This window comes from Pseudophryne corroboree, unplaced genomic scaffold, assembly GCF_028390025.1.
Source record: "Pseudophryne corroboree isolate aPseCor3 unplaced genomic scaffold, aPseCor3.hap2 scaffold_2487, whole genome shotgun sequence".
NCBI lineage: Eukaryota > Metazoa > Chordata > Amphibia > Anura > Myobatrachidae > Pseudophryne > Pseudophryne corroboree.
This window is the reverse complement of record NW_026969143.1, coordinates 36,338-47,956: the sequence shown is the minus strand read 5'-3', so window position 1 is coordinate 47,956 and position 11,619 is coordinate 36,338.

Here is an 11,619-nt window from a genome sequence, read left to right as displayed (position 1 = left end):
TTTAGCCGCCGCCTTTGGTTTATCCAGGTGGTTGGCTCGGCTGCGCTTCAACTAGGTTGACCTGAGTTTCAGGTCTCTGCTATTTCAGTTTTCTTCCAAAGGAAATTAGCCTGGCTGCCGGAAGTTCGGGCGCTCTTGTAGGGAGTACTCTACCGGCAACCCACCTTTCGAATACGGTTACGGCTGGGGTTCATACTCAGCTGTCGTTTCTTCCTGGGGTGATGTCCGCTTTTCATATAAATCTGACACTTGTGTTTTCGGCCTTTTTTGGAGGTTGTCAGGGTTCGCCGACTTTACAGCGGTCCTCGGCTATTCGACAACTTTATTTCTACTTGTTCTGTACGATGCTCCCGTCCTAAATGACCGGGGTCAGAGTCGACATTGGGCCATTGGAATACGTCTGACCATCAGACAATCTTATCTGGCGGTTGCTCGGTAGCCTCCGTTTTCCATGACGGCATGCTCTGGGGGACCTTCGGGGGCGGACGCCCACGGGGTTTCCATGAATGCTTTATGTTGCGATGCCGCTTAGTCGGGACGTCATACGTTTGTCAGTTTTACGGATTTACATTTTTGGGGCGTCTGCATCACAGTTTGGCCGAGCGGTGTTGCAGGACTCTAAGCGCTCTCCCTCCCGTTTTGGGAGCTCTGGGACGTCCCCATTGTATCTGCACTCCAGTGGTCCCTAGTGGATGAAGGAGAAATCAGGATTTTGGTACTTACCGATAAATCCCTTTCTCCGATTCCACAGGGGCCACTGGACGCCCACCAAGCGCTGTTTCCTCCTTCTACACTTATCGGGTTGCATGTCACTGTGTGACTGCGCGTTTTGTTCCTATTACCCTATCACTATGTTTCCAGGTTTCCTGGGGATTATCTTGCTTTAGTTAGCTTAGCGAACCTCCTCTATTTTGAGGTTGGTTTTTTCCAGCTCTCGGGCACAGTTTTAACTGGACTGGCTTGGAGGGGGAACATAGTAGGGGAGGAGCTAGTCACATGGTTATAAATTTAAAGTGCCAGCTCCCAGTTACTGCCTACTATTTCCCCATTGTATTTGCACTCCAGTGGCCCCTGTGGAATCTGAGAAAGGGATTTATCGGTAAGTACCAAAATCCTGATTTTTCCACAAGTCGATGAATTCGACTTGTCGAAAAGCACGTGGATCGGTGGAATAGCTGCCGATCCACGTGCTTATGTCGAAAAACGAGGCCAAAACAGACCGGTTTTGGCCCCCTTTTCGACCATCTCAGTCCGACAAAAAAATGTCAGACCGAGATGAGGGATTAGAGCAGGAGAGGGGGGCGAGCCGCAGGGAGACGGGGGACAGACGCGAGCATGTAGAGATCAGCGCTACAGCAGGATGTCACACAGACGTGCTGCTCACGGCAGCTTCCACCCAGCTCCAGCAAGTGAGGTCACGCTTGCTGGAGCCAGGGGGACACTGCCATGAGGTCGGGCAGCTGTGTGACATGCTACTGTAGCGCTGATCTCCGTCTGCCGGCGGATGTCCCCACAGGTCTCCCCTCCTCCTCTGGGTCCCTCATCTCAATTCGACTTGAAAAAGTCGAATTGAGATAAGATTTGAATAGGGGTTGTTGGATCCATTCCGACCATCGACGCTAATTGAATATACCCATATAGATGTTTATTAATAGTCATTGTTTATAAAAAAAAAAACTGTTTTTATGTTTTTGATAAAATGTCACCTTGTCACAATAAATGTTAAACTACCATGTAATTTTAATTCATATGAAACATTTTCATGGTTAGTAAAATTGATTGAAAATAAAATACATTTTCGAGCACTTGTCCTTGTATTTTATCAATTATAATTACTGAAACAAAAAAAAAAACACTTCAGGAATATTTCTCAAATACAAGATGAATATTGCCAATCTGTCAGGTCTGTAATTGTGTCTGTTCACGGAGGGGGCACTAGTGGGTCAGTGGGTGCGGTGGAGGAAACAAGGAGGCTGTAGAAGATTCCTGCGCATGTGCGCAATTATATTTATTTAGCACAGGGATATGAACAGTCAATGAAGCACAATACAATACTGATAGTTTGAGCAAAGAAGATGATGGAGATATAACAGTCAGTGCAGTCAAGAGCTGCATGGGCCTAGGTACTTTTCAAGGGGCGTGGCCTAATCACATGAGGTGTGGTCATGTACCTCTAGAAAAAAATACTTGAAAAAAATTGTATTTTAAGCACCTCCATGGCCATGCTGCAACCCAGTACACAGCAGCATGTGCTGGGCTGAGGAAAAGGGCTGCAGCTACTGTTGCTAGGTAAGAGGGAGAGGGCCTGGGCCCCTACTGGACAATCACTGGGCCACTCCATCTCACCTGGGCCCGGGTAATTTGTACCCCCCCCCCCCCCCTCTCTTGGCACCAATGACGAGATTCACAGGTGATGATATGTAAACCAAAAAACTGATAGTCAAATTGAAGACACTGTTGAAGTACACCAGGATGAGGATATGGGTGTTGCTGGCGCTGGGGAGGAAATTGACCAGGAGGATTCTGATGGTGAGGTGGTTTGTTTAAGTCAGGCACCCGGGGAGACACCTGTTGTCCGTGGGAGGAATATGGCCATTGGTCAAAATACAAAAAAAATCAGCTCTTCGGTGTGGAATTATTTCAACACAAATGCGGACAACAGGTGTCAAGCCGTGTGTTGCCTTTGTCAAGCTGTAATAAGTAGGGGTAAGGACGTTAATCACCTCGGAACATCCTCCCTTATACGTCACCTGCAGCGCATTCATCATAAGTCATTGACAAGTTCAAAAACTTTGGGCGACAGCGGAAGCAGTCCACTGACCAGTAAATCCCTTCCTCTTGTAACCAAGCTCCTGCAAACCACACCACCAACTCCCTCAGTGTCAATTTCCTCCTTACCCAGGAAAGCCAAAAGTCCTGCAGGCCATGTCACTGACGAGTCCTCTCCTGCCTGGGATTCCTCCGATGCATCCAAGAGTGTAACACCTACTGCTGCTGGCGCTGCTGTTGTTGCTGCTGGGAGTCGATGGTCATCCCAGAGGGGAAGTCGTAAGACCACTTTTACTACTTCCACCAAGCAATTGACTGTCCAACAGTCCTTTGCGAGGAAGATGAAATATCACAGCAGTCATCCTGCTGCAAAGCGGATAACTGAGGCCTTGGCAGCCTGGGCGGTGAGAAACGTGGTTCCGGTATCCATCGTTACTTCAGAGCCAACTATAGACTTGATTGAGGTACTGTGTCCCCGGTACCAAATACCATCTAGGTTCCATTTCTCTAGGCAGGCGATACCGAAAATATACACAGACCTCAGAAAAAGACTCGCCAGTGTCTAAAAAATGCAGTTGTACCCAATGTCCACTTAACCACGGACATGTGGAGCAGGGCAGACTCAGGACTATATGACTGTGACAGCCCACTGGGTAGATGTATTGCCTCCCGCTGCAAGAACAGCAGCGGCGGCACCAGTAGCAGCATCTCGCAAACGCCAACTCGTTCCTAGGCAGGCTACGCTTTGTATCACTGCTTTCCAGAATACGCACTCAGCTGAAAACCTCTTACGGCAACTGAGGAAGATCATCGCAGAATGGCTTACCCCAATTGGACTCTCCTGGGGATTTGTGACATCGGACAACGCCAGCAATATTGTGCGTGCATTACATCTGGGCAAATTCCTGCACGTCCCATGTTTTGCACATACCTTAAATTTGGTGGTGCAGAATTATTTATAAAACGACATGGGCATGCAAGAGATGCTGTCGGTGGCCCGAAGAATTGCGGGCCACTTTCGGCGTTCATGCACCGCGTACAGAAGACTGGAGCACCACCAAAAATACCTGAACCTGCCCTGCCATCATCTGAAGCAGGAGGTGGTAACGAGGTGGAATTCAACCCTCTATATGTTTCAGAGGATGGAGGAGCAGCAAAAGGCCATTCAAGCCTATACATCTGGCCACGATATAGGCAAAGGAGGTGGAATGCACCTGTCTCAAGCGCAGTGGAGAATGATTTCAACGTTGTGCAAGGTTCTGCAACCCTTTGAACTTGCCACACGTGAAGTCAGTTCAGACACTGCCAGCCTGAGTCAGGTCATTCCCCTCATCAGGCTTTTGCAGAAGAAGCTGGAGACATTGAAGGAGGAGCTAGAACAGAGCGATTCCGCTAGGCATGTGGGACTTGTGGATGGAGCCCTTAATTCGCTTAACCAGGTTTCACGGGTGGTCTATCTGTTGAAATCAGAGCACTACATTTTGCCCACCGTGCTCGATCCTAGATTTAAAACCTACGTTGTATCTCTCTTTCCGGCAGACACAAGTCTGCAGGGGTTCAAAGACCTGCTGGTGAGAAAATTGTCAAGTCAAGCGGAACGTGACCCGTCAACAGCTCCTCCTTCACATTCTCCGGCAACAGGGGGTGCGAGGAAAAGGCTCAGAATTCCGAGCCCACCTGCTGGCGGTGATGCAGGGCAGTCTGGAGCGAGTGCTGACATCTGGTCCGGACTGAAGGACCTGCCAACGATTACTGACATGTCTACTGTCACTGCATATGATTCTCTCATCATTGAAAGAATGGTGGAGGATTATATGAGTGACCGCATCCAAGTAGGCACATCAGACAGTCCGTACGTAAACTGGCAGGAAAAAGAGGCAATTTGGAGGCCCTTGCAGAAACTGGCTTTATTCTACCTAAGTTGCCCTCCCTCCAGTGTGTACTCCGAAAGAGTGTTTAGTGCCGCCGCTCACCTTGTCAGCAATCGGCGTACAAAGTTACTTCCAGAAAATGTGGAGAAGATGATGTTCATTAAAATTAATTATCAATTCCTCCGTGGAGACATTCACCAGCAGCAATTGCCTCCAGAAAGTGCACGGGGACCTGAGATGGTGGATTTCAGTGGGGATGAATTAATAATCTGTGAGGAGGGGGATGTACACAGTGAAAGAGGTGATGAATCGGACGATGATGATGAGGTGGACATCTTGCCTCTGTAGAGCCAGTTTGTGCAAGGAGAGATTGATTGCTTCTTTTTTGGTGGGGGCCCAAACCAACCCGTCATTTCAGTCACAGTCATGTGGCAGACCCTGTCGCTGAAATGATGGGTTTGTTAAAGTGTGCATGTCCTGTTTATACAACATTAGGGTGGGTGGGAGGGCCCAAGGACAATTCCATCTTGCACCTCTTTTTTATTTCATTTTTCTTTGCATTATGTGCTGTTTGGGGACAATTTTTTTGAAGTGCCATCCTGTCTGACACTGCAGTGCCACTCCTAGATGGGCCAGGTGTTTGTGTCGGCCACTTGGGTCGCTTATCTTAGTCACACAGCTACCTCATTGCGCCTCTTTTTTTATTTGCGTCATGTGCTGTTTGGGGAGTATTTTTTTTAAGTGCCATCCTGCCTGACACTGCAGTGCCACTCCTACATGGGCCAGGTGTTTGTGTCGGCCACTTGTGTCGCTTAGCTTAGCCATCCAGCGACCTCGGTGCTAATTTTAGGACTAAAAATAATATTGTGAGGTGTTCAGAATAGACTGTAAATGAGTGGAAATTGTGGTTATTGAGGGTAATAATACTATGGGATCAAAATGACCCCCAAATTCTATGATTTAAGCTGTTTTTTAGGGTTTTTGGAAAAAAACACCCGAATCCGACAAAAAAATTTTGGTGAGGTTTTGCCAAAACGCGTCCGAATCCAAAACACGGCCGCGGAACCGAACACAAAACCAAAACACAAAACCCGAAAAATTTTCGGTGCACATCACTAATATATACACACCAGTCCACTAAGCCAAGAAAGGCCAAAGCAGGAGACAGTTTGTAATTGCAAGCTGGTTGTTTTAAGTGCCAGATGGAATAGCACAGTGCTGAACGCAGATAAACCACACACAGGTGAGAATGGTAAGTAGCACCTGGAGAGAGTCTCTTACTGCATGCAGAGGTGGAAGGAGTTGTAGCAGAGCAGGATGGCTGGAACCTGTAGTTCCACGGAGACACTTGAGCAAAGAAATCACTGGAGACCGAAGACTGGAGCAAGGAGACGCTGTACACTGGATGTGATGTATTGTTCAAGGCGATGAGACTGAGCCGATGTTCTGGATTTATACCCCATGGCCAGCAGGCATTGGATGCTTGAATCATGTGTGCAGAAAAAGCACAGGATTGGATGTTACAGGTCAGCTGACCGCAAGTGTCATGGTGGCGCACATGCTGCATAGATGGTGGGTACACACTAGATGAACTTCAGGGGTACACAATGACGATGGGCAACGCGCACGCGGACAGAGCATTCACACAGCCTCAAACTGGGGTTGTGACCTCCGGAGGCCAGCACACCAGCGCGCCAGTAAGTTAGATGCCACTGAACGCTGATTCCTGACATAATCAGTGGAGTTGGGAGGGGGGGTAAAAAGTGGTAAACTATAGTCTTTTGTTAACGCAAAGGAATTTTACACATGTGGCATTTAAATGAAGGGTGTATCTATAATTAATACATTCCAAAAATATAAACTATTTCACTAGTAAGTAAAAATAATCATCTCAACATTAAGTATCTTTATTAGGCTGGGCAATTCTGGCACATTTTTTCTGTCCCAGGATTTGGAATTGTGTTACACTTTAATTTACCACATTTGAAATAATATTTTAAAAAAATAATTAAAGGGAGGGAGGGCAAGGGGGCAGTCAGATATTAAGCAGTGCGTGTGTAAGTATTTATTGTTTTGGCTGCGCAGCTGAGCACTAGTGCTCGGTACATCTTCAAACGCTGCCTGGCTCAGCCTCAGGCGCTGTACTTTGCCAGCTGTGTGCAGCGTGATGTCAGCCAGCTCATGCTGCACACAGCTGAATGAGTAGCCAGGGCAGCATCTGAAGCTGAGGAGATCGCTAGCGCTCAGTGGCGTTGCACAGCCAAAACAAAAAATAAACTTACACACGCACCGCTTAATCCAATGAATCTCTGGATTGGAGGCTTCAATCATGAAATTCAAATGTCAACATTTTTGCCATGGAATACTGTGATCCTGATGATCACAATCCCTGGATTGTACACCATGGTTATCCTGTTAAACTAAAAAAGGGACTACTTAAAAAAAGTATTTTTGATTACTTGAAAATTAAATATATATTTTTTAAAACATTAAGCTCCTCTTAAGGCTCTGGTTTTATGCATTATTTTTTTACGCTGCAATTTAGATTTCAGTTCGAACATACCCCACCCAAATTTCTGCACGTTACATCAACTCCACCTGCAGTGCTGCATGATTTTGCACATTAGTGTACTTTTTTGTTTGAATAACTATACTGGATCAGGGCCTATATACAAAAATTGGTCATGCTCTGTGGCTGTGGGAAAAAAACATGGTATGCTCTAGAAAAGTTAAAAAATCATACCAAATTGAGTATCAAAAATAACGTGAGAAATAATGTAGGTTAGATTATTTTTAATGTTCTAAAACCTAATTGTATATGTCCACTAGTGGTTCAAGCTTCTCAAGAGGAAGACTAGTGCCCTACTCATTACCTGAATGCCATTCGAGTTCTTAGGGTTTATGTTTATCTGGCGTAGATGTAATAAGCAGTGATAAGAGTCGAGATGTTGCCCATTGCAACCAATCAGCTGCTCTGTATAATTTTATAATATACAAATTATAACTGTTACATCAATACTGATTGGTGCCAGGTGCAATTTCTACACTTGGTCACTTCTCCACTCTTATTACTGCTTAGTACATCAACCCATCTGGCTCTTTCCTTGTATATGTTGATCACACAAATGGAGTTGGTGAAATTAAAAAAGAAGCTGGCAAGTTGCCTACGTTCTTGTAAGAGGGTGGCGGCGGTGCGTGTAGTGCCTGCTGCCGTGCAGGTGTAGGTTCACCACTTACCAGGCGCCGCACTCTCTCACCTTCAGGTACCGGAACCTTCAACGGACCTGGAACTCTTCAGTCGGACCCGGACACGATGATTCCCTCTCGGAGCTGACGGACGAACGAGCTGAGGAGAAAATAGTCTACCTTAAGGGGGGGTATCAACCCTTCTTCCACCGGAAAAGGGGATACCCCAGGGGTGACGGCGACCTTCACCGGTTGGGTGAAAGGTCATCACTGGAACAAAGCCTCAGCCACCCAGATTTCACACACTCTCGCGCGTAGTGTGATGAAGGGGGTTCTCACGTCCGTGAGCAACCCCTATTCCGGCGCTCGGGGACAGACAAAGGGACAAACGTACACAGATGCTACTCACTGTCAGTTCCGCACTGCGAATGTCTTCTCTTACAGGTACCTAGTGTCACACCCCTATACTAACTACGACGGCAGAGCCCTCAAACTAGCTCGGTGGGTGTGGTGCAACAAAACTAAACACAGACTTAACAAGCTCACACTTTGCCCTGCATGGTAACAACATATGCAATCACAATCCACAGCGCAACCAACTACCATGGTGCTGTCCCTTTAAGTACCTGAATCAGTACACCAGGTAGTAGGGGCCGCACAGCTCACCCACCTCCCGTACTCTTTCCAGGGGCTCAGGACGAGCGGGCCTGCCTGCCTAAACACCTTGGGGTGGGCTAGGCCTAGTGCCCAGTACCACCTTTGTCCACCTTTGGGGAGGGAACCTCTTATTTACTGGGCCTAACGCCCCCTAACCGCACACAGGCCCGAGGCCTGACTTTATCCCTCGGGCCTAGTGCCCGCCTAACTTGCCGCCCGTTGGGTGACCTGGGCCTAGTGCCCAGGGTCACCTTATATCCCTAGCGGGCGCCAAACTAAACTAGGGCCTAATGCCCTCTAATGCCTGAATTGCCCACTGGCATAGTGCCCGCCTAGCGCGATGCCGAGGTGGCTTGGGCCTAACGCCCAAACCACCTAATCGGAATGTTGACCGCACCACCTAACTGGGCCACGGGCCGGGGGGAACCCCGACTGCACGTGGCCTCGGACCCAGAGGGCCCGATTAAATGCACCCACGGGCCGGGAGGGCCCGACTGACTGCCCACAGGCCGGAAGGGCTTGACTGCACCCATGGGCCTAATGCCTGATCACCCGGTGGTCTAGGGAGGAGCGAGTACAGGGGCACCTGAGAAGGGCCTACCTGACCCGCTGGGAGAGGCACCAGGGGGGAGCTTCGTCAGCTCTCTTACTTTCCACCCCTGGTGACCTATCCGGCACTCCTTCTCAATCTTCGGCCGCTGGCCCGTCCTGGCCGTCGCCTCGCCGTGTCCAGCCGCCGCTGGACATATTCTTCCCGCAGCCGGACCTCTTCCGCAACTTCAGGACCCTCCTCCGCGACGTCCTCTTCTTCCTCGCGCCACTGGGATCTTCGCCGCTCTTCGGCGCGGCTTCCTCTCCGTTCGGCTCCCGCCCGGTGTCTGACGTCAGACGCCGGGGGCGAGACCTGTGACGCGGGTGGTCAATAAAACAGGCAAAACCAGTGCTAGTGGCAAACAATCATGATATATGTAAACATATAGAAGCAAATCCTTACATTAACTGAATGGGAATTATTGTTTTTATAGACAGTGAGCTAGATCCACTTCTAATTCCGTACCTGACCTGTAGGTGGCGTATGCTATTTCCCGTGCAGTAGATGTAGCTGTAACATTAACTGAAGTGGAATTATTGTTTTTATACACAATGAGCTAGATCCACTTCTAATTCCATTCCTGACCTGTAGGGGGCGTATGCTATTTCCCGTGCAGTAAATGTAGCTGTAACATTAACTGAAGTGGAATTATTGTTTTTATACACAATGAGCTAGATCCACTTCTAATTCCATTCCTGACCTGTAGGGGGCGTATGCTATTTCCCGTGCAGTAAATGTAGCTGTAACATTATCTGAAGTGGAATTATTGTTTTTATACACAATGAGCTAGATCCACTTCTAATTCCATTCCTGACCTGTAGGGGGCGTATGCTATTTCCCTTGCAGTAAATGTAGCTGTAACATTAACTGAAGTGGAATTATTGTTTTTATAGACAGTGAGCTAGATCCACTTCTAATTCCGTACCTGACCTGTAGGTGGCGTATGCTATTTCCCGTGCAGTAGATGTAGCTGTAACATTAACTGAAGTGGAATTATTGTTTTTATACACAATGAGCTAGATCCACTTCTAATTCCATTCCTGACCTGTAGGGGGCGTATGCTATTTCCCGTGCAGTAAATGTAGCTGTAACATTAACTGAAGTGGAATTATTGTTTTTATACACAATGAGCTAGATCCACTTCTAATTCCATTCCTGACCTGTAGGGGGCGTATGCTATTTCCCGTGCAGTAAATGTAGCTGTAACATTATCTGAAGTGGAATTATTGTTTTTATACACAATGAGCTAGATCCACTTCTAATTCCATTCCTGACCTGTAGGGGGCGTATGCTATTTCCCTTGCAGTAAATGTAGCTGTAACATTAACTGAAGTGGAATTATTGTTTTTATAGACAGTGAGCTAGATCCACTTCTAATTCCGTACCTGACCTGTAGGTGGCGTATGCTATTTCCCGTGCAGTAGATGTAGCTGTAACATTAACTGAAGTGGAATTATTGTTTTTATACACAATGAGCTAGATCCACTTCTAATTCCATTCCTGACCTGTAGGGGGCGTATGCTATTTCCCGTGCAGTAAATGTAGCTGTAACATTAACTGAAGTGGAATTATTGTTTTTATACACAATGAGCTAGATCCACTTCTAATTCCATTCCTGACCTGTAGGGGGCGTATGCTATTTCCCTTGCAGTAAATGTAGCTGTAACATTAACTGAAGTGGAATTATTGTTTTTATAGACAATGAGCTAGATCCACTTCTAATTCCATTCCTGACCTGTAGGGGGCGTATGCTATTTCCCGTGCAGTAAATGTATCTGTAACATTAACTGAAGTGGAATTATTGTTTTTATAGACAGTGAGCTAGATCCACTTCTAATTCCGTACCTGACCTGTAGGTGGCGTATGCTATTTCCCGTGCAGTAGATGTAGCTGTAACATTAACTGAAGTGGAATTATTGTTTTTATACACAATGAGCTAGATCCACTTCTAATTCCATTCCTGACCTGTAGGGGGCGTATGCTATTTCCCGTGCAGTAAATGTAGCTGTAACATTAACTGAAGTGGAATTATTGTTTTTATACACAATGAGCTAGATCCACTTCTAATTCCATTCCTGACCTGTAGGGGGCGTATGCTATTTCCCTTGCAGTAAATGTAGCTGTAACATTAACTGAAGTGGAATTATTGTTTTTATAGACAATGAGCTAGATCCACTTCTAATTCCATTCCTGACCTGTAGGGGGCGTATGCTATTTCCCGTGCAGTAAATGTATCTGTAACATTAACTGAAGTGGAATTATTGTTTTTATAGACAGTGAGCTAGATCCACTTCTAATTCCGTTCCTGACCTGTAGGGGGCGTATGCTATTTCCCGTGCAGTAAATGTAGCTGTAACATTAACTGAAGTGGAATTATTGTTTTTATAGACAGTGAGCTAGATCCACTTCTAATTCCGTTCCTGACCTGTAGGGGGCGTATGCTATTTCTCGTACAGTAAATGTAGCTGTAACATTAGCTGAGGGGGAATTATTGTTTTTATACACAATGAGCTAGATCCACTTCTAATTCTGCATCTGTACAGC